The sequence below is a fragment of the Heterodontus francisci genome, chromosome 42, assembly GCF_036365525.1.
Source record: "Heterodontus francisci isolate sHetFra1 chromosome 42, sHetFra1.hap1, whole genome shotgun sequence".
Classification (NCBI taxonomy): domain Eukaryota; kingdom Metazoa; phylum Chordata; class Chondrichthyes; order Heterodontiformes; family Heterodontidae; genus Heterodontus; species Heterodontus francisci.
In genome coordinates this window covers 8912904-8934163 of record NC_090412.1, presented here as the reverse complement: position 1 = coordinate 8934163, position 21260 = coordinate 8912904, and the positions used below count along the sequence as shown (strand labels likewise).

Genomic DNA, 21260 nt, shown 5'->3' with positions numbered 1-21260 from the left:
GTGATGATGTTGACTGAGAGATAAATATTGACCCCAGGACACCAGGGATAACTCCCCTGCTCTTCCTCAAATTAGTGTCATGGGATCTTTTATGTCCACCGAGCGCAGACAGGGCCTCAGTTTAACGTCTCATCTGAAAGACAGTACCTCCAACAGTGCAGCACTCCCTCAGTACTGCACTGGAGTGTCTGCCTAGCCTTTGGTGCTCAGATCTCTGGACTGGGACTTCAACCCAGAACCTTCTGACTCCGAGGGGAGAGTGCTATGCACTGAGCCACGCCTGATGGGGACGATTGTATCAATCCTGTGAGATACTGAGAGAGGTTTGGAAGTTCAGTGTACAATGAAGAAGTTGGAATAGTGTAGCTCACTGGGGGAGCGGACAAATATAAATAGACATTCCGCACAAGTGAAGACTGAAAATTAAGTTCTGCTCAAGATGAGCCATTGCCCATTATTTTGCCTTTTCAAGAGTTTATTGGTTTAAAAATAATAATTTTGGTTTTGTATGGGAAATTCTGGCCAAGAAACGAGGGCCTGCAAATTCTTTATAGGTGAGCGCTCCCCTCACCAATCCTGGAGTAAATCCTACCCTACCTCCTAACACATTGGCTGACACTGTGGTATCAGTACTCAGTAAAAGCAATCACTGTTCCTTGACGGTGAGAGCAGACTTGTTGCCTTGTCAGCCGCCTTCATGTTGTGGCTCCAGCTGCCAATGCCTGCAGCTCTGGAATTCCCTCTCGAAACTTCTGTGCCTCTCTACCTCTCCTTCCTCCTCTAGGAGGCTCCTTAAAACCTACCCGTTTGACCAAGGTTTTGGTTCTCCTTATGTGGCTCGGTGTCAAGTTTTGTTCGTCGAACGCTCCTGTGAAGTGCCCTGAGACGCTTTACTATGTTGAAGCTGCTATATAAATGTACGTTGTTGTTGCTCCTGACTTGGGGTTCCCGTAGCCTGTGTCAACTCCAAGGCAAACTTGCCAGATTTGTTAAGCTGGGAGGCTTGGTTAGACCAGGTTTCAAAAAAGCACAGGTCTTCCCCAAGCACCATCCTTAGCCCTAATCCAAAGTAAAAGCGGCTTGAAATCTTAAATCTAATTAGCTTTTCATCTTTTGAAAATGTCAGTGGGTAGCTAAAACTTAAAAAATCAGCAGGGCATACGAATTTCAAGCTGCATATTTAGGAACTTGTTTTGCACAAACTATTCAAGTGCATGACAAACTGTCAGCATTTTATTTTAATTCACTATTCATGTTATATATTTCAAAATTACAGGTAACTTCATGGGGAAATGTTGCTCCACTCGGTCCGCTGTTGTGCCAAGGGAGTTATCTGTTACAATACTTTGTAATGCATCATAATAAGTGTCATAAGACTTCTTTTGGTTCAGACACATCCCCTAAAAATTCTTCCCTTCAGTGAGGTTCGAAGGGGCTCATTAACAGTTTTCAATGAGGGAGTTTGGATTCAAAGGCTTCCCTTGGTACGTGAAATGAGCTTGTGGTTGTGGCAGTCGGAGTGTTAGTGTCTGACAGATCAAAGTCTACAATGTATCATTGGCTTTAATTTGCCCCTAACACAGGAGCCTTAGTTTTGAAAGCTCTGAGGCTTGAACCTTTCATCTAACTCTCTGGAGCTTTGGGTTGGAGCTGTTTTCTCAAAGCAGTCTAATGTGCTGTCCACAACTCTCATCATTTTCAAAATAGTGGGAAGAAACAGCAGTCAGCATGTGGAGGAAAAAGTGCGGGCCGCCTTGTTAAAGGTATAGCGAGCCTTTACTGTTTTGAACAGCAGGGTAACTTCACCAGTCTCACATTTCCAGTGAGGAGCCGCAGTTGAATGGGGCATTGAGTTGGAGATAGGACTGCACCACTGGTCCAGACTCTCTGACCTATATTCCCATTGGTAGTGCAAGAAGGTTCAACCACAAATACCTAGAGACCGTGAAGTACCTGAGCCACTCAGACCGCAAAGGCCCTGGGTTTGATCACTGTTGCTAAGTTAGGTGATTTCAACTGTGGTTGATGTAAGAACGTCACTATTCAACTCGAGACTCCTGATTTACGAAAGGAAAAATCGGCCAGGGCTCCCATTTATTGCCTAGCTGGCAATATGCACTGACCAGAAAAAGATAGTGTTTTCTGCAAATAGGAAAGGGGTAATGAAGATGAAAAAGCCTCATTCATGCCTTTGTCACCTACATGCTCAACTACAATGATCTCCTCGCCAACCCTTCCAAGTTCTGTTTTATATAAACTACAGGTCCCTTGCATCTTATCTCATGGCTCTCGATCTCCCAAACTTCTCCAATCTCCATTTGGCTTCCCAACTCCCAGTGCTTCGAATTCAATGTCTTCGAATATAATGCTCCCTTTGGCCTCACCCTTCCCATACTCTGCAACCACCTCCAGCCTTAAAGGCCAGGATGGGCCCTGTGCTTTCTGGCCTACTTTACATTGGCCTGCCCACCTCCCTCCTCTCCAGTTTTCGTCACTGAGGTTATGGAAACGTAACTGCGGGGGACATTTCTACCATAGCTTGATGAAACGAGTAAAACCTTTGAGCAATGCTGACCTCAGTTTTGAAAGGAAATTATTGTAATCTTCTTCCCGAGCACTCCATGCCCCGCCGTATTGGTAACTGAGCTGTTCGGAAAGGGATTCTACCTCTAGTCTAGTGGTGTTCAAAGTTTTTCTGTGTGCAACGGGCTTCATGTCTCCAATGTGCATTTTCACACAATATATCATAGAATGATTACAGCACAGAAGGAGATCACTCACCCCTGGAGTCCGTGGGGAAATGCTAAAGCAATCCAGCTGGTCCCACCTTCCAAACTGAGTCCGCTACTCAAAGGAACATCAATCAGTAGATCAACAGATGCTGCAAGTTCTCTTTTTACTGAGGTTGAGATCAGGTATAAATTAGTTGAAGTGCTCAACTCCCACTGGTACTGAGCATGAAGGTCTTGTTTTCACAAGAATACAGATAGATAACAGAGTACAGACCACAAGATGATGTGTGCTCACTGCACCTATTATGCCTGGCCCCAAGACGAACAGAAAGCCAAAGACCTAGGATGTAGGTTTCCAAACTGGGAGACGCTCATTGAACATCCCCTCAGGCCCATGGATGCCAATTTGGAAACCTGTTCCTTTAGGTTGTCATCCAGTAATTGGCTGTGATAGATTGTCTAACACATTCAAAGACACAAAGACTTTCCTACCGCATTGGGAGCATTCTGTACTTTGCTTTGTAAATAACCTGCTTGGAACTGCAGGCATCATGAACTCCTCCATCTGTGTGTACAGATGACATTAATTTCGGGTCGAAGTGACCTGTGCTGAATGCAATCCCATCAAGAGTTTGTGCTGACGACAGGCGCCGTGTCCCCTCCTACATCAAATTACTGCCTGGTGTGTCCGCTTAATTATGCCTTCCAGCTGAAATCAGCAGGCGTTTCATCGCAACTGGTTTATGCTTCCCTGATATGAATCTCCTGCCTCGGAGCCCCAGACAACTCACTCTGAAGGGAGGAGGTGGAAGATTTTGTTTTTACTGTGTAATCTAAGATCCCCTTTGTCTGCACTAGTCCATTTATGGCAAATTTACCAAGAAAGCAAACTTTCAAACAGAAAGCCAGGATCAGGAACAGGAAGCAAGGATCAGACAGGGCTCTAGAGGGTTACAAGGTAGCCAGGAAGGAACTGAAGAATGGACTTAGGAGAGCTAGAAGGGGACATGAAAAAGTCTTGGCGGGTAGGATTAAGGAAAATCCCAAGGCGTTCTACACTTATGTGAGGAACAAGAGGATGGCCAGAGTGAGGGTAGGGCCGATCAGGGATAGTGGAGGGAACTTGTGCCTGGAGTCGGAGGAGGTAGGGGAGGTCCTAAATGAATACTTTGCTTCAGTATTCACTAGTGAGAGGGACCTGGTCGTTTGTGAGGACAGCGTGGAACAGGCTGATATGCTCGAACAGGTTGAGGCTAAGAGGGAGGATGTGCTGGAAATTTTGAATGATATGAGGACAAATAAGTCCCCGGGGCCAGACGGGATATACCCAAGGATATTACGGGAAGCGAGGGAAGAGATTGCTGTGCCTTTGGCGATGATCTTTGCGTCTTCACTGTCCACTGGAGTAGTGCCGGATGATTGGAGGGTGGCAAATGTTGTTCCCTTGTTCAAGAAAGGGAATAGGGATAACCCAGGGAATTATAGACCAGTCAGTCTTAACGTCGGTAGTGGGCAAATTATTGGAGAGGATTCTGAGAGACAGGATTTATGATTATTTGGAAAAGCATAGTTTGATTAGAGACAGTCAGCATGGCTTTGTAAGGTGCAGGTCATGCCTCACAAGCCTTATTGTATTCTTTGAAGATGTGACAAAACACGTTGATGAAGGAAGAGCAGTGGATGTGGTGTATATGGATTTTAGCAAGGCGTTTGATGAGGTTCCCCATGGTAGGCTCATTCAGAAAGTAAGGAGGCATGGGATACAGGGAAAGTTGGCTGTCTGGATACAGAATTGGCTGGCCCATAGAAGACAGAGGGTGGTAGTAGATGGAAAGTATTCAGCATGGAGCTCTGTGACCAGTGGTGTTCCGCAGGGATCTGTTCTGGGACCTCTGCTCTTTGTGATTTTTATAAATGACTTGGATGAGGAAGTGGAAGGCTGGGTTAGCAAGTTTGCCGATGACACGAAGGTTGCTGGAGTTGTGGATAGTGTGGAAGGCTGTTGTAGGTTGCAACGGGGCATTGACAGGATGCAGAGCTGGGCTGAGAAGTGGCAGATGGAGTTCAAACTGGAAAAGTGTGAAGTGATTCATTTTGGAAGGTCGAATTTGAATGCAGAATACAGGCTTAAAGACAGGATTCTTGGTAGTGTGGAGGAACAGAGGGATCTTGGGGTCCATGTCCATAGATTGCTCAAAGTTGCCACCCAAATTGATAGGGTTGTTAAGAAGGCGTATGGTGTGTTGGCTTTCATTAACAGGGGGATTGAGTTTAAGAGCCGCGAGGTTATGCTGCAGCTCTATAAGGCCCTGGTTCGACCACACTTGGAATATTGTGTTCAGTTCTGGTCGCCTCATTATAGGAAGGATGTGGAAGCTTTAGAGAGGGTGCAGAGGAGATTTACCAGGATGCTGCCTGGACTGGAGGGCATGTCCTACGAAGAAAGATTGAGGGAGCTGGGGCTTTTCTCATTGGAGTGAAGAAGGATGAGAGGTGACTTGATAGAGGGGTACAAGATGATGAGAGGCATAGATAGAGTGGGTAGCCAGAGACTTTTTCCCAGGGTGGAAAGGGCTATCACCAGGGGGCATAATTTTAAGGTGATTGGAGGAAGGTTTCGGGGAGATGTCAGAGGTAGGTTCTTTACACAGAGAGTGGTGGGTGCATGGAATGCGCTGCCAGCGGTGGTAGTAGAAGCAGATACATTAGGGGCATTTAAGCGACTCTTGGATAGGTACATGGATGATAGTAGAATGAAGGGTAGGTAGTTAGTTTGATCTTAGAGTAGGTTAAAGGTTCGGCACAACATCGTGGGCCGAAGGGCCTGTGCTGTGCTGTTATGTTCTATGCGAGCTTGGTGACTCTTCAGTCCAATAAATTTTTGATTAGTTTCCCTTTTCTATTAAGGTTTTATGATTGTAAACTTAGCGCTGCACTCAGTAACGAATATCTCACACTAATCCATTAGCATTCAAAATGAATGATTTACTACAAGTTCTTATAGGATTAGAAAGCATTCCTTATCCTCTTTGTTAACAGAATACTGTTACCTGCACTGACCTTTTTTCACATGCTTTCATTGTAGCTGATTTCTTCATGTAGAAATTAGTTCAGCTTGCTTCTTGCAATGAGCAAATGAGGTCAAACCAAACACATGGATTTATGCTAAGATGGTGTGCAGCATTTGGTCTTCTTTCATGTGGATAATTAGATAGATATCTAATAAATATTTTATGTGAAAGATGTCAGCTTTGCTTTCAGTAATAGTACTGTCGCCTCTGAATCAGAGGCTTGTGGGTTCATGCCCCGTTACACAGACTTGAGCTCATAATCCAGGCTGACACTGCACTGCTGTACAGAGGGAGCTCTGCACTACTGGAGATGTTTCAGATGAAACGTTAAACCTTGGGCCCTCCTGCTTTCTCATTTGGATGTGAAAGATCTCTTGGCCACTATTTGAAGGTGAGCCGGGGAGCTTTCCTGGTGTGGTGCTGATCGATATTTGTCCCTCCACCATTGACATGAAAACAGAGTATCCAGTCATTTATCTCATTGGCTGCCGAGTTTCCATAAACAGCAATTCGTGCACAGCAAGATCCCACATTGAGATAAATGACTGGATAATCTGTTTTCATGTTACTGTTTGAGGGATAAATATTGGCCAGGACAAGGGGGAGAACTCCTCTTCACAATACTGCTGCGGATTCTTTCTATTTACTGATTTCTGACAATGCAGCACTCCCTCAGTGCTGCACTAGAGTGTCAGCCTAGATTGTATGCTCAAGTCTCTGGAGTGGAGCTTGAACCCACAACCTTCTAACTCAGAGGCTAGGGCACTACCCGTTGAGCCATGGCCGAGACATTTATATCACACTTTCATATTCTCATCCTATTGATCCTATTATAGCTCCCAATTTTGTAATAGATATTGGATCTTCAAATGCAGGTTCTTGTGATGAGGGGTTAGTATGCATTCCCTTTTATTATGATTTCCTCATTCAATTTATTCATTGCAAATTGCTTTTACTTCAGGAAGATTGGAGTTAAAATGGAAGAATCATTTTGAAATGAGGCATCTCGGTGTGTTTTTTCTAAATTAAATTTTCAAGACCATTCGTATATATATTTTATGAAGCCATTGTACAGTTTGATAACACGACAATATACCTGATCTGATATAGCACCATTTTTGTGAAAAACACCTGAAGGTGCTTCACAGAATCAGGAGGGAAGTGGACGCAGGTCAGAGAAGGAGAGATTGGTAGCCGGGGTTAGATTGCTGGAAGGATGTGCTGACGTGTTAAGTTCTTTTAGCAGAACTGTGCTGTCAACAGAGCAAGTTTAAAAGTTGAAGTGATTTTCTCTCAGGGCCATTGTGGGACTTCTTGCTATCTTGTCGTAATCTCATGATCTTTCTTCCATGTTTTCAGAAGTTCCAAATTATTGACGTTTGCACAATTGTTCTTGCACAAAGTATTTCTGTTTGCGGGAGGCCCTCTGTACTTTTGCTGTAGTGTTGGCAGTGCCATTATTAAATTTACAATCTAAATAAAGGCTTTGGGATTATCAAACAGCTGACCCGTGATGCTGAAAGGTAGTGACTGTGAGGCGGTAATTATATCTCTTGTCTAGACTGCATTCGGGGAAGACCATTCAGCTTCTCGGAAGCAACGTGGATTTGAGTAGGCTCGCGAAGTGGGTTAATTATGCCAAGCATTCTAGGGATCAAGGTTGTATAGCCTTCAGACCCACCTTAAATTTGAGGTAAAGCACACAGTCCGGACGCAAAACTGACCTGGAGGGTAACGCTCAATGACACAAAGCGGGCAGGTGGTCCTGTTTCTGAACCAGAGGTGACTGGACCACACGGCTACAAAGCAACTGTTCTAAAGAGCGTACATGGACAGAGGGACCTGGGGTTCATGTGCATAGATCTTTGAAGGTGGCAGGACATATTGCGTAGTTAGTAAAGCATATGGGATCTTGAGCCTCATAAATAGAGGTATTGAGTAGGACAAACAGGAAAGTTAGGCTGAACCTTTATAAAACTCTAGTTAGACCGCAACAAGAGTATTGCATCCAGTTCTGGTCAGCACACTTTAGGAAGGATGTGAGGGTTCTTGAGAGGGTGCAGAGGAGATTTACCAGAATGGTTCCGAGGATGAGTGACTTTAGCTGCAAGATTAGGTTGGAGAAGCTGGGATTGTTCTCCATGGAGCAAAGGAGAATGAGAGGAGATTTGATGGTCATTAATGTTTCAGATTGATGATGTCACAGACCTTCCCTTTTGTGGGTCTTTCCCTCCCCCGCCCCACCACTTTTCACTTTTCACTTGCTCAAAACCTCTTGCCTTTCTAACCTTTGCCAGTCCTGATGAAAAGTCATCGACCTGAAACATTAATTCTGCTTTTCTCTCCACAGATGCTGCCGAACCTGCTGAGTTTTCCCCGCAGTTACTGTTTTAGTTTCAGATTTCCAGCATCCACAGTATTTTGCATTTGTTTTGATAGAGGTGTACAAAATTATGACCGGCTTAGATAAGGTAGATAAAGAAAAGCTGTTCCCATTAGCTGATGGCACAAGGACTCAGGGACATAGATTTAAGGTTTTTGGCAAGAGATGCAGGGGGGATGAGAGGAAGAATTTTTTTAATGCAGCGAGTGATAATGACATGGAACTTGCTGCCTATGAGGGTGGTGCAAGAGAACACGATGAATGATTTCAAAGGGAAATTGGATGGGCACCTGAGGGAAATAAAATGGTAGAGTTATGGGAATAGAACGGGGGAATGGGACTGACTGGATTGCCATAAATAGAGCCAACATGGACTTGATGGGCCGAATGGAGTCCTTTTGCACCATTGTAAATCTGACTCTATTAAAAAGTAGTTGCATCGTAGAAACAGGCCATTTGACCCAACAGATCCAAGCCAGTGTTACTGCTGCACATGATCCTCCTCCAACCCCATCAATATATCATATGAACATACAAATTAGGAGCAGGAGGAGGCCACTCGGCCCCTCGAGCCTGCTCCGCCATTCAATAAGATCATGGCTGATCTGTTTGTAACCTCGACTCCACATTCCTGCCTACCCCTTGGCAACCTCTCACCCCCTTGCTTATCAAGAATCTATCTACCTCTGTCTTAAAAATATTTAAAGACTCTGCTTCCACTGCCTTTTGAGGAATATCCTTCTATCCCTTTCTCCCCCACGTGCTTATCTAGCTGCATCTATGATATTCACCTCAACTATTTCTTGTGGTGGCGAGTTCCTCATTTTCTGACCACTCCACACACATCTAGCATACCTTCCTTGAAAGTTGAACTGTTCAGTTTTTGTTGGAGAGGGCAGGAGCCAGGATTAAACGTATCAAATGAAAAGCCCGTGAGGGCTACAAAATACAGGTTCAGTCTCTTTAAAAATCTAAAGCAGTGTTAAAAATGGGAAGTGAATGAAAACGACTGATCTATAATCCGGCTGGCAGCAAATTTACAGCACAGAAGGAGACTGTTTGGCCATTGTGTTTGCTCTGTTTCTTTGCTCTAACAATAACAATCCAAAAGAAATACCATTTCCCTGCTCTCTTCCCATAATGTGCATTTCCCTCTGCTTGAAAAGCTAATCCGATGTTACTTTAAAGGTTGCCTCAGCTACTCCCTGTGGCAAAGATATCCAAGCTGCAAAAAAACCCATTGTATAAATTTAACCTATCTTTCCTCCTTACTCTTTTAATGGCCATTTTAAATCGGTGATCCCTCATTACTGATTCTCGACAGCAGAGAAAATGTTTTTTTCCTTACACAGCAACTTGCATTTATATAGCAACTTGTTAAAATGTCCCAAGGCATATCATAGTGGTATAATTAGGCAAAAATTGACATCACACCAACAGAGGAGACATTAGGACAGCTGATCTAAAGCCTATTCAAGGAGTTGGCTTTTAAGGAGCGTCTTAAAGAAGGAGAGAGAGGCAGCGAGATTGAGGGATTTCCAGAGCTTAGGGCTTAGACAGCTGAAGGCACGGCCACCAAAACCCTTAATTTTAAAGCCTCCATTAAAACTCCTCACGGCCTGTTTAGCTTGTTCCACTTGACTTCATTTCCCAGCATCATATTATGCAATTAACTTTGAATCAAACATGATGCTTACGCAACTATCGCGTGTAATTAACCAAATATTTTACTGATGCGGGACTTCCGTCAAAGTTAACACTAAAGCAGTTAAACTAGATTATAAGTCATATAATCGTGTTTCTTTTTTCAGTTTTATATAAAGGTTAATTTCTATATTTAGATGTTATGGCACTTGTTCCTTCAGCAATTTCTTTAATTTTTAAGCAGACTTTTATATTAAAGCTCTTGTTATATTGCCACAATGAATGCTAATCAATAGTAACTCCTACTAATTAATCAGTCTGGTTTTGATTTGAATTCAGTGCCACCAGATAACGTGTTTGTTCCTCGAAGCTTTGTGTAGTGTGTGACGTGTTGGCTTATCTGTATGGGATGAGGTGCCCCTTTTTGATCATTTTACTGACTCAAACCAGTGATAAATTTTGCTGGCTGCTTTTTTTTCACTGAAGCTCTCAGCAGTATTTCCCTACGCCGTGTAGCTCACTAAATCTCAATGAAATTACTCTAAACAAAATGGAGACACCTTTGGCATTGAATTCCCTGTCCTCGGCAGCTGGTGGGCTTTCAAACGTAAAGCACCCCTATTGGTACTCATTGCAAATACAATAGATGGAAAGCCCAAGTGAATGAAGCACTTCATTTGCCTGAGGCAGTGTACTGCACCATGCAAATAGAACAACACCCATAATGAAGAATAAATTGAAAACCATTATTGGGAATGTTAAATGTGCTCCAGGGAATGTCAGTCACGTTGCTGCTGTCACTCCGAGCGGCCTTCAGTTTGTGAGTTTAAGCACATTCTGTATTACCTTCTGCTTAAAGGTGGGTAATTTATCCTCCCAGAACTGAGAGAGCATACTTTTCAGCAAAGGCTGATCAGGCTTGGGGCTTCTTTCTCTAGAGAAGAGAAGGCTAAGGGGTAACCTATTAGAGGGTGTAAGATTATGAAGGAGTTTGATAGGGTAGAAGTAGAATTTTTTTTTCCATTTATGGGAAAAGGCCAAAACTAGGGGCCATAACTATAAGATAGTGACTAATAAACCCAGCAGGGAATTTGGATGCAACTTCTTTACCCAGAGAATGGTGAGAATGTGGAACTCGCTACCACGTGGAGTAGTTGAGGTGAGTAGCATAGATGCATTTAAAGGGAGCTAGATAAACCCATGAGGGGGAAAGCAATAGAAGGTTATGTTGATAGGGTGAGAGGAAGGGAGATGGGCGGAGGCTCATGTGGAACATAAACCTGGCCTGTTTCTGTGCTGTAAGTTCCATGTAATTCTATGTTTACTGTGATTGTCAGTGTGATTTACGCCCTTGTCCAACATAAAAACTTATTGGCTTGTGGGGAATTCTTCAGCCTGGAATGGCTTCTGTGGAAACCTGAAAGGCGAACACAGAGGGTTTTTGGAATTATCACTATCTTGTTTGTCATTTGGGTACAAATAAATTCAAGTTGCACTGAAACCTGTACGCTTTAACCTGGTTTCATGTGGTGAGATATTTTTAATTCATCAGCACAAATTGCCCTCACTGAATTGGCAATCCTGTAATCAGCAACACTTCACCCTCGGGTTACATCATCCGTAATGTTCTCTTCAGGCACAACTCAAATTGGAGGGGTGAAATCGATAATTGTACTGCTGGGTGGGTTTTTTTAAAGTTCAGGTGGATACAGGACAAAGATTTTCCATACTACTGTTGTGTTTTATTGAAGTCCCTCTCACTCCCTCTCACATTCATTCTCCGCTGCTGTTGGTGTCTCTGATTAAGTCTACGCTATCACATTAACAATTATCAGAGGTCCAGGCCTAACATCTGCGGTGAGTTTAATGGGCAATTAATGTGCAAATTCAGTACGCTTTAAAAATAATGAGGCTAAGGGCAAGATGTTGTTTGTATAAAAGAGCAGAATGGCATAAATTGACCAGGTTTTGGAGATTTGCAACTCAACTTGTATCTCCATCCCCCGAACCTTCTGGCTGATTTGTGCATTAAATAATGTGCACTTCATTAACCTGCATTATTTTTCTCAGAAGATTCATGCCCAGTGTTTAAGTCTTGTAAACATTTACAGAGTATTACAACTGCACTCATTTTTATGGTAGTTGCATTAAGCATGTCAATAATATTTAAATTCTCCCTCTGGATAAATACACAAATGCCAATCTTGGACAGGTATTAGTGTTGTAATCTATTTGGCTTTTCCAACAAGACATTTTCAATCGCAGCAAACAATAAGTTGTTCCCATCAGTTTAATATTAACAGGGCTGAAATATTGAAAACAAAACAGATCAAATCCTGCCCTCTAGGCAATGCTAGCGAAGATGATTTAATTGCACTGCAAGTTTTAACAAGTCAGTTTTTGCAGAATATTTGGTTTTGGATTGGGATTCAGGTTTTCTTGGTGTGGTTTCTACATGCGGAGCTGCAGGACAGGAAGCTCAACAAAGGAAATATGTAAGCAATTTAATTTACTATTTTCCTAGATTTCAAGATCGTCCTGTTTGGGTGAAGTATGGACGTGAAGGTTTGAAAGCAATCGTTCAGGCCAATTTGTCCTCTTTTTTTTTTTTTCCTTGTTTCCCTTTTTCTTCTGCTCCATCAGCCACAACTCCTGATCTCTGGAACTCTCTCTGCATCTCACTGTGCGCTGTCACCTCCCACTGCTTTCCAAAGCCTCTGAAATCCTTCCATTTTATCAGGCCTATGGTACCTTCCTTGTTTTTCTCTGTTTCTCCACTGTTTTTGAGTAGCCTGCAGATGTGCTAGGGTCGCCTTGCTGTACGGACATGTACCTTTTGTTGTTTTTGCTCAGAAAATGGTGTGGCAGATAGATCATTCATGCATTATCTTGGGCTACATAGCTGAAATGTGTGAGGCTTTTCAAGGCAGTTTATAACCACTCCCCTGATGATGATTAGTCCATTCCATTCATGTTCCATTTTTGTGATTAAATATTTACAGGAATTTCTGTTTCAGACCAGAGGTTGATAATGCACTAACCAGGCAACATTGGCAATAATAAATGCAGTTTTGGTGTCCCGTACTTCAAAAGGGACATACCTGCAATGGCAAAAGTAAAGCAAAGAGCAGTAGATTGACCTCTAATGCAAAGGTCATGAGCTATAAGGAAAGATTAAAGAAGCGAGAAGAGTTTGACATAGGAACACCGGAAATAGGAGCAGGAGTAGGCCATTTGGCCCCTCAAGCCTGCTGTGCCGTTCAACGAGATCATGGCTGATCCTCTCCCTCAACCCCATTTTCCCACACTATCCCCATATCCCTTCAATCATAAAATAGAATCATTGAAAGTTTAAGGCACAGAAAGAGGCCACTTGGCCCATCATGACTGTGCTGGACGAAAAACCTCTAGGTGAAAAAGTTTTTCCTCATCTCCCCCTCTAATCTTTCTACCAATCACTTTAAATCTGTGCCCCCTTGTCACTGACCCCTCTGCTAAGATAAAGGAGGACAACCCCAGCCTATCCATTCTTTCCTTATAGCTGCATTTTTCACGTCTTGGCAACATCCTCGTAAATCTCCTCTGTACCCTCTCTAGTGCAATTACATCCTTTCTATAATGAGGTGACCAGAACTGCACTCAGTACTCAAGTTATGGCCTAACCAATGAGTTATACAGTTCCAGCACAACCTCCCTGCTCTTATATTCGATACCTCGGCTAATAAAGGAAAGGATTCCATATGCTTTCTTAACCACCTTATTGACCTGTCCTATCTTCAGGGATCTGTGTACATTCACTCCGATGTCCCTTACTTCCTCTACACTTCTCTTGATATTCACCTTGATATCTTTAATATCCCGAAAAGGGGGAAGAAAAGGTTGAGAGAGGGAACCTCACTGAGGTTTCTATTGGCCACAGTCGCCAAGTGGCTGTGACAGAGTCCAAATCCCAGTTGGGAAATTCAGTACAGCTGGTATGTTATTGGCTACCACCAAATAAACTGACCATGAAAACTGCCAGATTGTTGTAAAAAAAAAAAACTGCTCCTTCAAGCAAGGGGGTTTTCTCTCCCCTACTTGGTCTGACCTCCTTATGACTCCAGTCCCATGTTGTTATGTGATTGATGCCTAATGTCCTCCAGTCAATTAGAAATGGGTAATAAATGCAACCTTGTCCACATCCCGTAAACATTCTCAAATTAAAGGATGGATAAGGTGACCCCACACATGATCACTTCCGGGTCAGACAGAAGGATATGAATTTAAATTCACGAAAGGGAAATTTTGTCTCAGATGAAAATGCCTTTACTTAAAGGGCGATAAATAATAGAAATAATCCAATAAAGCAGTGGAGTCGAAAATAGGGAGGGAATTCCACCAGGAATTGTACGTTGGGCTGGAAGAGTTGGAGTATTAAACAATTGAGCTGGATCTGTTGAATAGCCTGTTCTAGTTTTTAACTTTTCCGTCTTTTTTTTTTATTCATTCAGGGATGTGGGCGTCGCTGGCCAGGCCAGCATTTATTGCCCATCCCTAATTGCCCTTGAGAAGGTGGTGGTGAGCTGCCTTCTTGAAACGCTGCAGTCCATGTGGGGTAGGTACACCCACAGTGCTGTTAGGAAGGGAGTTCCAGGATTTTGACCCAGAACAGTGAAGGAACGGCGATATAGTTCCAAGTCAGGATGGTGTGTGACTTAGAGGGGAACTTGCAGGTGGTGGTGTTCCCATGCATTTGCTGCCCTTGTCCTTCTAGTTGATAGAGGTTGCAGGTTTGGAAGGTGCTGTCTAAGGAGCCTTGGTGCATTGCTGCAGTGCATCTTGTAGATGGTACACACTGCTGCCACTGTACGTCGGTGGTGGAGGGAGTGAATGTTTGTAGATGGGGTGCCAATCAAGCGGGCTGCTTTGTCCTGGATGGTGTCGAGCTTCTTGAGTATTGTTGGAGCTGCACCCATCCAGGCAAGTGGAGAGTATTCCATCACACTCCTGACTTGTGCCTTGTAGATGGTGGACAAGCTTTGGGGAATCAGGAGGTGAGTTACTCGCCTCAGGATTCCTAGCCTCTGACCTGCTGTTGTAGCCACAGTATTTATATGGCTACTCCAGTTCAGTTTCTTGTCAATGGTAACCCCTAGGATGTTGATAATAGGGGATTCAGCGATGGTAATGCCGTTGAATGTCAAGGGGAGATGGTTAGATTCTCTCTTGTTGGAGATGGTCATTGCCTGGCACTTGTGTGGCGTGAATGGTACTTGCCACTTATCAGCCCAAGCCTGGATATTGTCCAGGTCTTGCTGCATTTCTGCACGGACTGCTTCAGTATCTGAGGAGTCACGAATGGTGCTGAACATTGTGCAATCATCAACGAACATCCCCACTTCTGACCTTATGATTGAAGGAAGGTCATTGATGAAGCAGCTGAAGATGGTTGGGCCTAGGGCACTACCCTGAGGAACTCCTGCATTGATATCTTGGAGCTCAGATGATTGACCTCCAACAACCACAACCATCTTCCTTTGCGCTAGGTATGACTCCAGCCAGCGGAGGGTTTTCCCCCTGATTCCCATTGACCTCAGTTTTGCCAGGGCTCCTTGATGCCATACTCGGTCAAATGTTGCCTTGATGTCAAGGGCAGTCACTCTCACCTCACTTCTTGAGTTCAGCCCTTTTGTCCATGTTTGAACCAAGGCTGTAATGAGGCCTGGAGCTGAGTGGCCCTGGCGGAACCCAAGCTGAGCGTCACTGAGCAGGTTGTGTTCTTATAAGTTCGTAGGTGATAGCCCAGTGATAGAACATGTTGCATCTCCTAAGGGGGATCAAAGCTGTAATTCTCTATTTAGTTTGCAATCTTAGTTGGGCTGATACTTGAGACATCTCTCCATTCCCTTGATGTGTTTGGGATAGTGGGGGTTGGGTGGGCCAGGATCCTGAGCTGAGCTTTTTATGCACCCTGTACTATCCAGGCACCTGTTGTTCCTCTGACTATACCTTATTGTTTGTTGCCTGATCCCTGTGCTTCTCCATCAGACGACGATCCTTCAGCCTTTACACCCTCTCCTCTGGCTCCTTCTCCCGAAGCCACTTATCCTAGTTAACACTCGCTCACCAATTTCAAAGGCTTCCTAGCCCTTTTGGATTTTTTTTTTTTCTCCCACCCACTTCCCCCGCCAAACTCCATCCCTTCCTGTTCAGTTTTCACATCACCTCGTTACATCGTGCACTGAAATGCTTTTCTTTTGCAGTAAGTGCCTCATGAATAGAAGGTTGTTGGGTTATCCATTTAATTGGGGGGGGAAATGGGGGAGGGGAATGTTGGAGAGGTTGCCCATCCTGACATCGTCAGCTAGGGTTCAAAAACATAGTGCGTTTTTTAAAAATTATGCTGGTTAAGATTTTCTTCAGCTCCAACTGCATATATGCAGCTTCATCCGTTCTGGGTAGAGTATATGACATTTTCTATAATAATTCACTGACTAGCATCATTACTGTTTATCAGCATTAGAAAATGATATTTGGTGTAAATTAAGGTACTGCGTTCTGTCGTGGAGCTATCCAGTGATTCCCTATTGTTACACATTGTTATGAAAGTGCTTCCATTTTAAAAATATTTTTTGAATACTCGTGTTTTAGAATTGTGACAATGGATTCATTGGAGGACTGAAGTGATGCCATAGATGCTGGACTTTTTTTTAAAGGGACGCTGGAAGGACTCTGTTTAAAAACAACATTGACTGGATGTCACATGTCCTCAGCTAAGTAAACAACAGGTGTCTTCTGACTATGGGAGTTGTTTACAGAGAAGCCACACGTCTCGGTTTATGGTGGTCAAGAGGTTTTGACTTTCTGGTTGGGGCGTGAACTGTTTTGAGTCAGTTTGGAGGTCAGCCGGCTAAAAGAGAAGAAGACCAGTTCATCTTTTCTCCATCTCTTTGAGAAACCCTGAGACTCCAGTGTAAGAAATAGAGAAACTGAAGCAGCATTTCTCCAGAGAAGCTTCTGGAAGACTTCCTCTCGACATCTGAACCAACTGCTTCTGAAAAGATCCCAGTAACCCGTCGACATATACTCGGACGCCAGGCTCTATGCCATCTGGAACATAACCTATCATCCCTTTTCTTCAAGAATTAACAAGTACTTTGGCCAAAGCATCTTTATTTTTCCTTTAACCTGTGTGCATGTGTGTGTGTGTTGGGTATTTAGAAGGGAATGTATATATTTACAGTCATACTTCAAACTGTCTGTTAAAGCTTTGCATCTCTTTTGACTAAGTCTTGTTTTATAATAAATTAACACTTCTGTTGTTCATTAAAGAAACCAGGTTGGTGGATTTTATTCTTAAACTAAGAGTATATAATTGGCTGCATCAGTAACTGGTTACATATTTAAATATATATTGTGACCTGTGGACAAGTGGAACTAGAGAAAGACAGTTCACTCCTTCCGCCTTGATTGTAATAACATACACTAATACATCAATATTGGCGACCACGCTCTGGAAGTGGTTCAAGAGTTCACCTACCTAGGCTCAACTATCACCAGTAACCTGTCTCTAGATGCAGAAATCAACAAGCGCATGGGTAAGGCTTCCACTGCTATGTTCAGACTGGCCAAGAGAGTGTGGGAAAATGGCGCACTGACACGGAACACAAAAGTCCGAGTGTATCAGGCCTGTGTCCTCAGTACCTTGCTCTACGGCAGCGAGGCCTGGACAACGTATGCCAGCCAAGAGCGACGTCTCAATTCATTCCATCTTCGCTGCCTTCGGAGAATACTTGGCATCAGGTGGCAGGACTATATCTCCAACACAGAAGTCCTTGAAGCGGCCAACATCCCCAGCTTATACACACTACTGAGTCAGCAGCGCTTGAGATGGCTTGGCCATGTGAGCCGCATGGAAGATGGCAGGATCCCCAAAGACACATTGTACAGCGAGCTCGCCACTGGTATCAGACCCACCGGCCGTCCATGTCTCCGTTATAAAGACGTCTGCAAACGCGACATGAAATCGTGTGACATTGATCACAAGTCGTGGGAGTCAGTTGCCAGCATTCGCCAGAGCTGGCGGGCAGCCATAAAGACAGGGCTAAATTGTGGCGAGTCGAAGAGACTTAGTAGTTGGCAGGAAAAAAGACAGAGGCGCAAGGGGAGAGCCAACTGTGCAACAGCCCCAACAAACAAATTTCTCTGCAGCACCTGTGGAAGAGCCTGTCACTCCAGAATTGGCCTTTATAGCCACTCCAGGCGCTGCTTCACAAACCACTGACCACCTCCAGGCGCGTATCCATTGTCTCTCGAGATAAGGAGGCCCAAAGAGACACTAATAGACAAATGCAGTGGTTAGTTTTCCATTTTCGGTACTGGATTCGAGTTCCATTCTACTGGCAGCAGGAGCAGTGAAGTGAGATTGAAACTAAAGCATTCTTTTCATTCACCTTGAAGGATCTGAATGGAATGTGTGTACAGCACAAATTATTTACGGTATAAGCACTTTATCTTGTGAAGCCTAATGTTACAAACCCTGATAATAGATACTGATGCTAATGGTAGATGGTAAACAGATACTCTGGGAGACTTTTCCCAGGGAGATGGGGAAGGAACTTCTGTCTACGGGGTTAATGGGTAGGCGGTCGTGTGGGAGGTCGGCATGTTCTTGTCGAATTTCAGCGTTTGCAGTTTTAGTTCAGGCCTTGAATTGTTCAAACAAAGGATTTGTTGGGAGCACGTTGAGCACTTGCTCAATAAAGTCATTTCTGAGCTTTAATGTTAATGTAAAGAATGAAAGACCTGCATTTATATAGCACCTTTCGTGAACTCAGTAGGTCCCAAAGTGCTTTGCATTCATTTGAGCACTTTTGAAGTGTCATAACATAGGAAAGATGACAGCTAGTTTTGCATGCAGCAAGGCTTCTCGAACAGTAACGTGATAAGACCAGATAATCTGTTTCAGTGATGTTGGTTGAGGGTTTAATATTGGCCAGGACAGTGAGAAACGTTCCCACTCTTCATTGGAATCTTTTACGTCCACCTAAGAAGATAGGAGGGGCCTCACTTAAACGTCTTGTCCAAAAGACAGCACCTCAGACAGTGCAGCACTCCCTCAGTACTGACCCTCTGCCAGTGCTGCACTCCCTCAGTACTGCAGTGGAGTGCTGACCTTGATTTTTGTGCTGTAGTCCTGTAGTGGGACTTGAACCCAGAACCTTGTTATTTAGAGGTGAGTGTGCTACCTGCTGAGCCACAGCTAACACTGGAGTAAAAGAGATTTTAAAAAATTGGGGTTTTATTTTTTTTTTTCTTCAAACCTGACTGTCAAAATAGAGGACACAAGGAAACTAACAAGCTTTGAACAAAGGTGGAAATCGTGATTTTTCTGCCTCTGTAGCATGCGGATAATTGAAATTGATTCCCAGTTGATTAACTTGTGCCATTTTTCAAATCATTTTTTAGCTTGTTGGAGTGGCACAAAAATCCGCCTGCTTACTCTGATGCAGGATAACTCATTATATGCTACTGGCATGAAGAGTGACCCCTAGTGCAAAGTTATACTGTCACTTCAAAAGACTAATGTGCAGAAAAGGAGTACTTCAGAACATCAAGCAGTACAAGGTACAATGTTTATAATAAACACTTATTTGCCACAAAATAGCTGAAGGGTTTTGTTCAATGTGGAGTTGACTTTTGGAAAACCAGTGAAAAAAAATGCAGGAAATTATCCTTATTTATTACCGATAATCTCTATTAAAATCTCTTGCGCTCTCCATCAGGCATATATGGGTCAATTTTCCCAGTATGAGTTACCCACAGGAGACCTCACCTCATATTAGAAAATTGCATTATTACTGCCTACAATTTTCTGTCAATTTAAATCATTTATTTGGAAGAGTGGCCATAGTAAGCAAATGTTAAATATATTTTAATCAAAATATGAAAGTAATGCACAAAAAGGCATTCTTGGATATGGAAATTGGTTTCTGGAGAGTAGTTATGGGGAAGAAAGGGAAGGAACTTGCATTTATAGAGTGGCTTTCATGACCTCAGAACATCCCAAAGCACTTCAAAGCCAATCAAGTACTTTTGAAATATTGTCACTGTAGTACTGTTGGTGACACATCAGCCGATTCGCACACTGCAAGCTCCCACAAACAGCAATGATAATGACCAGACAAAAAGCAAAAGGCGGTGGAGTTGCGTTGCTGGTTAAAGAGGAAATTAACGCAATAGTGAGGAAAGATATTAGCTCTGACGATGTGGAATCTGTATGGGTAGAGCTGAGACACACTAAAGGGCAAAAAACGTTAGTGGGGGTTGTATATAGATCCCCAAACTGTAGTGGTGATGTTGGGAATGGCATTGAACAGGAAATTAGAGATGCATGCGATAAAGGAACATCTGTAATTATGGGTGACTGTAATCTGCATCTCGATTGGGCAAATCAAATTTGTCAATACCGTAGAGGAGGAATTCTTGGAGTGTATACGGGATGGTTTTTCTGGACCAATACGTTGAGGAACCAACTAGAGAACAGGCCATCCTGGACTGGGTATTGTGTAATGAGAGAGGAGTAATTGACAATCTAGTGGTGCGAGACCCCTTGGGGATGAGCGACCATAATATGATAGAATTCTTCATCAAGATGGAGAGTGACATAGTTGATTCTGAGACAAGGGTCCTGAATCTTAGTAAAGAAAACTACAAAGGTATGAGGCGTGAGTTGACCATGACGGATTGGGAAACGTTACTTGAAGGGATGACGGTGGATAGGCAATGTCAAACATTTAAAGAGCGCATGGATGAACTGCAACGATTGTTTATCCCTGTCTGGCGCAAAAGTAAAACTGGAAAGGTAGTCAAACCATGGCTTACAAGGGAAATTAGAGATAGCATTAGATCCAAGGAAGAGGGATATAAATTTGCCAGGAAAAACAACAGACCTGAGGATTGGGAGCAGTTTAGAATTCAGCAAAGGAGGACGAAGGGATTGATTAAGAAGGGGAAAATAGAGTACGAGAGCATGCTTGCAGGGAACATAAAAACTGACTGTAAAAGTTTCTATAGGTATGTGATGAGAAAAAGATTGGTGAAGACAAATGTAGGTCCCTTACAGTCAGAAACAGGGGAATTTATTATGGGGAATAAAGAAACGGCTGACCAACTAAATGCATACTTTGGTTCTGTCTTCACAAAGGAAGACACAAATATCATACCAGAAATGTTGGGGAACACCGGGCTTAGTGAGAGGAACTGAAATAAATCAGTATTAGTAGGAAAATGGTGTTGGGGAAACTGATGGGATTGAAGGCCGATAAATCCCCAGGGCCTGATGGTCTGCATCCCAGAGTACTTAAGGAAGTGGCCCTAGAAATAGTAGATGCATTGGTGGTCATCTTCCAAGATTCTATAGACTGTGGAACAGTTCCTACAGATTGGAGG

The 21260-nt window shown here is 43.4% G+C and overlaps 1 protein-coding gene across 12 annotated transcripts in view; it reads left to right on the top strand.

Annotated features, from left to right (window-relative positions):
- The window catches only part of ndst2a (N-deacetylase/N-sulfotransferase (heparan glucosaminyl) 2a), a 480630-nt gene that overhangs the window by 314602 nt on the left and 144768 nt on the right, over positions 1 to 21260 (top strand). For 2 of the 12 annotated variants that reach the window (XM_068020513.1, XM_068020518.1), the window contains one exon: positions 19278 to 19436. The exons of the other annotated variants lie outside the window; for them this stretch is intronic. The gene's annotated coding sequence lies outside the window, so the exon portion shown is untranslated. The remainder of the gene's footprint in view (positions 1 to 19277; positions 19437 to 21260) is intronic. 12 annotated transcript variants of the gene reach the window in all.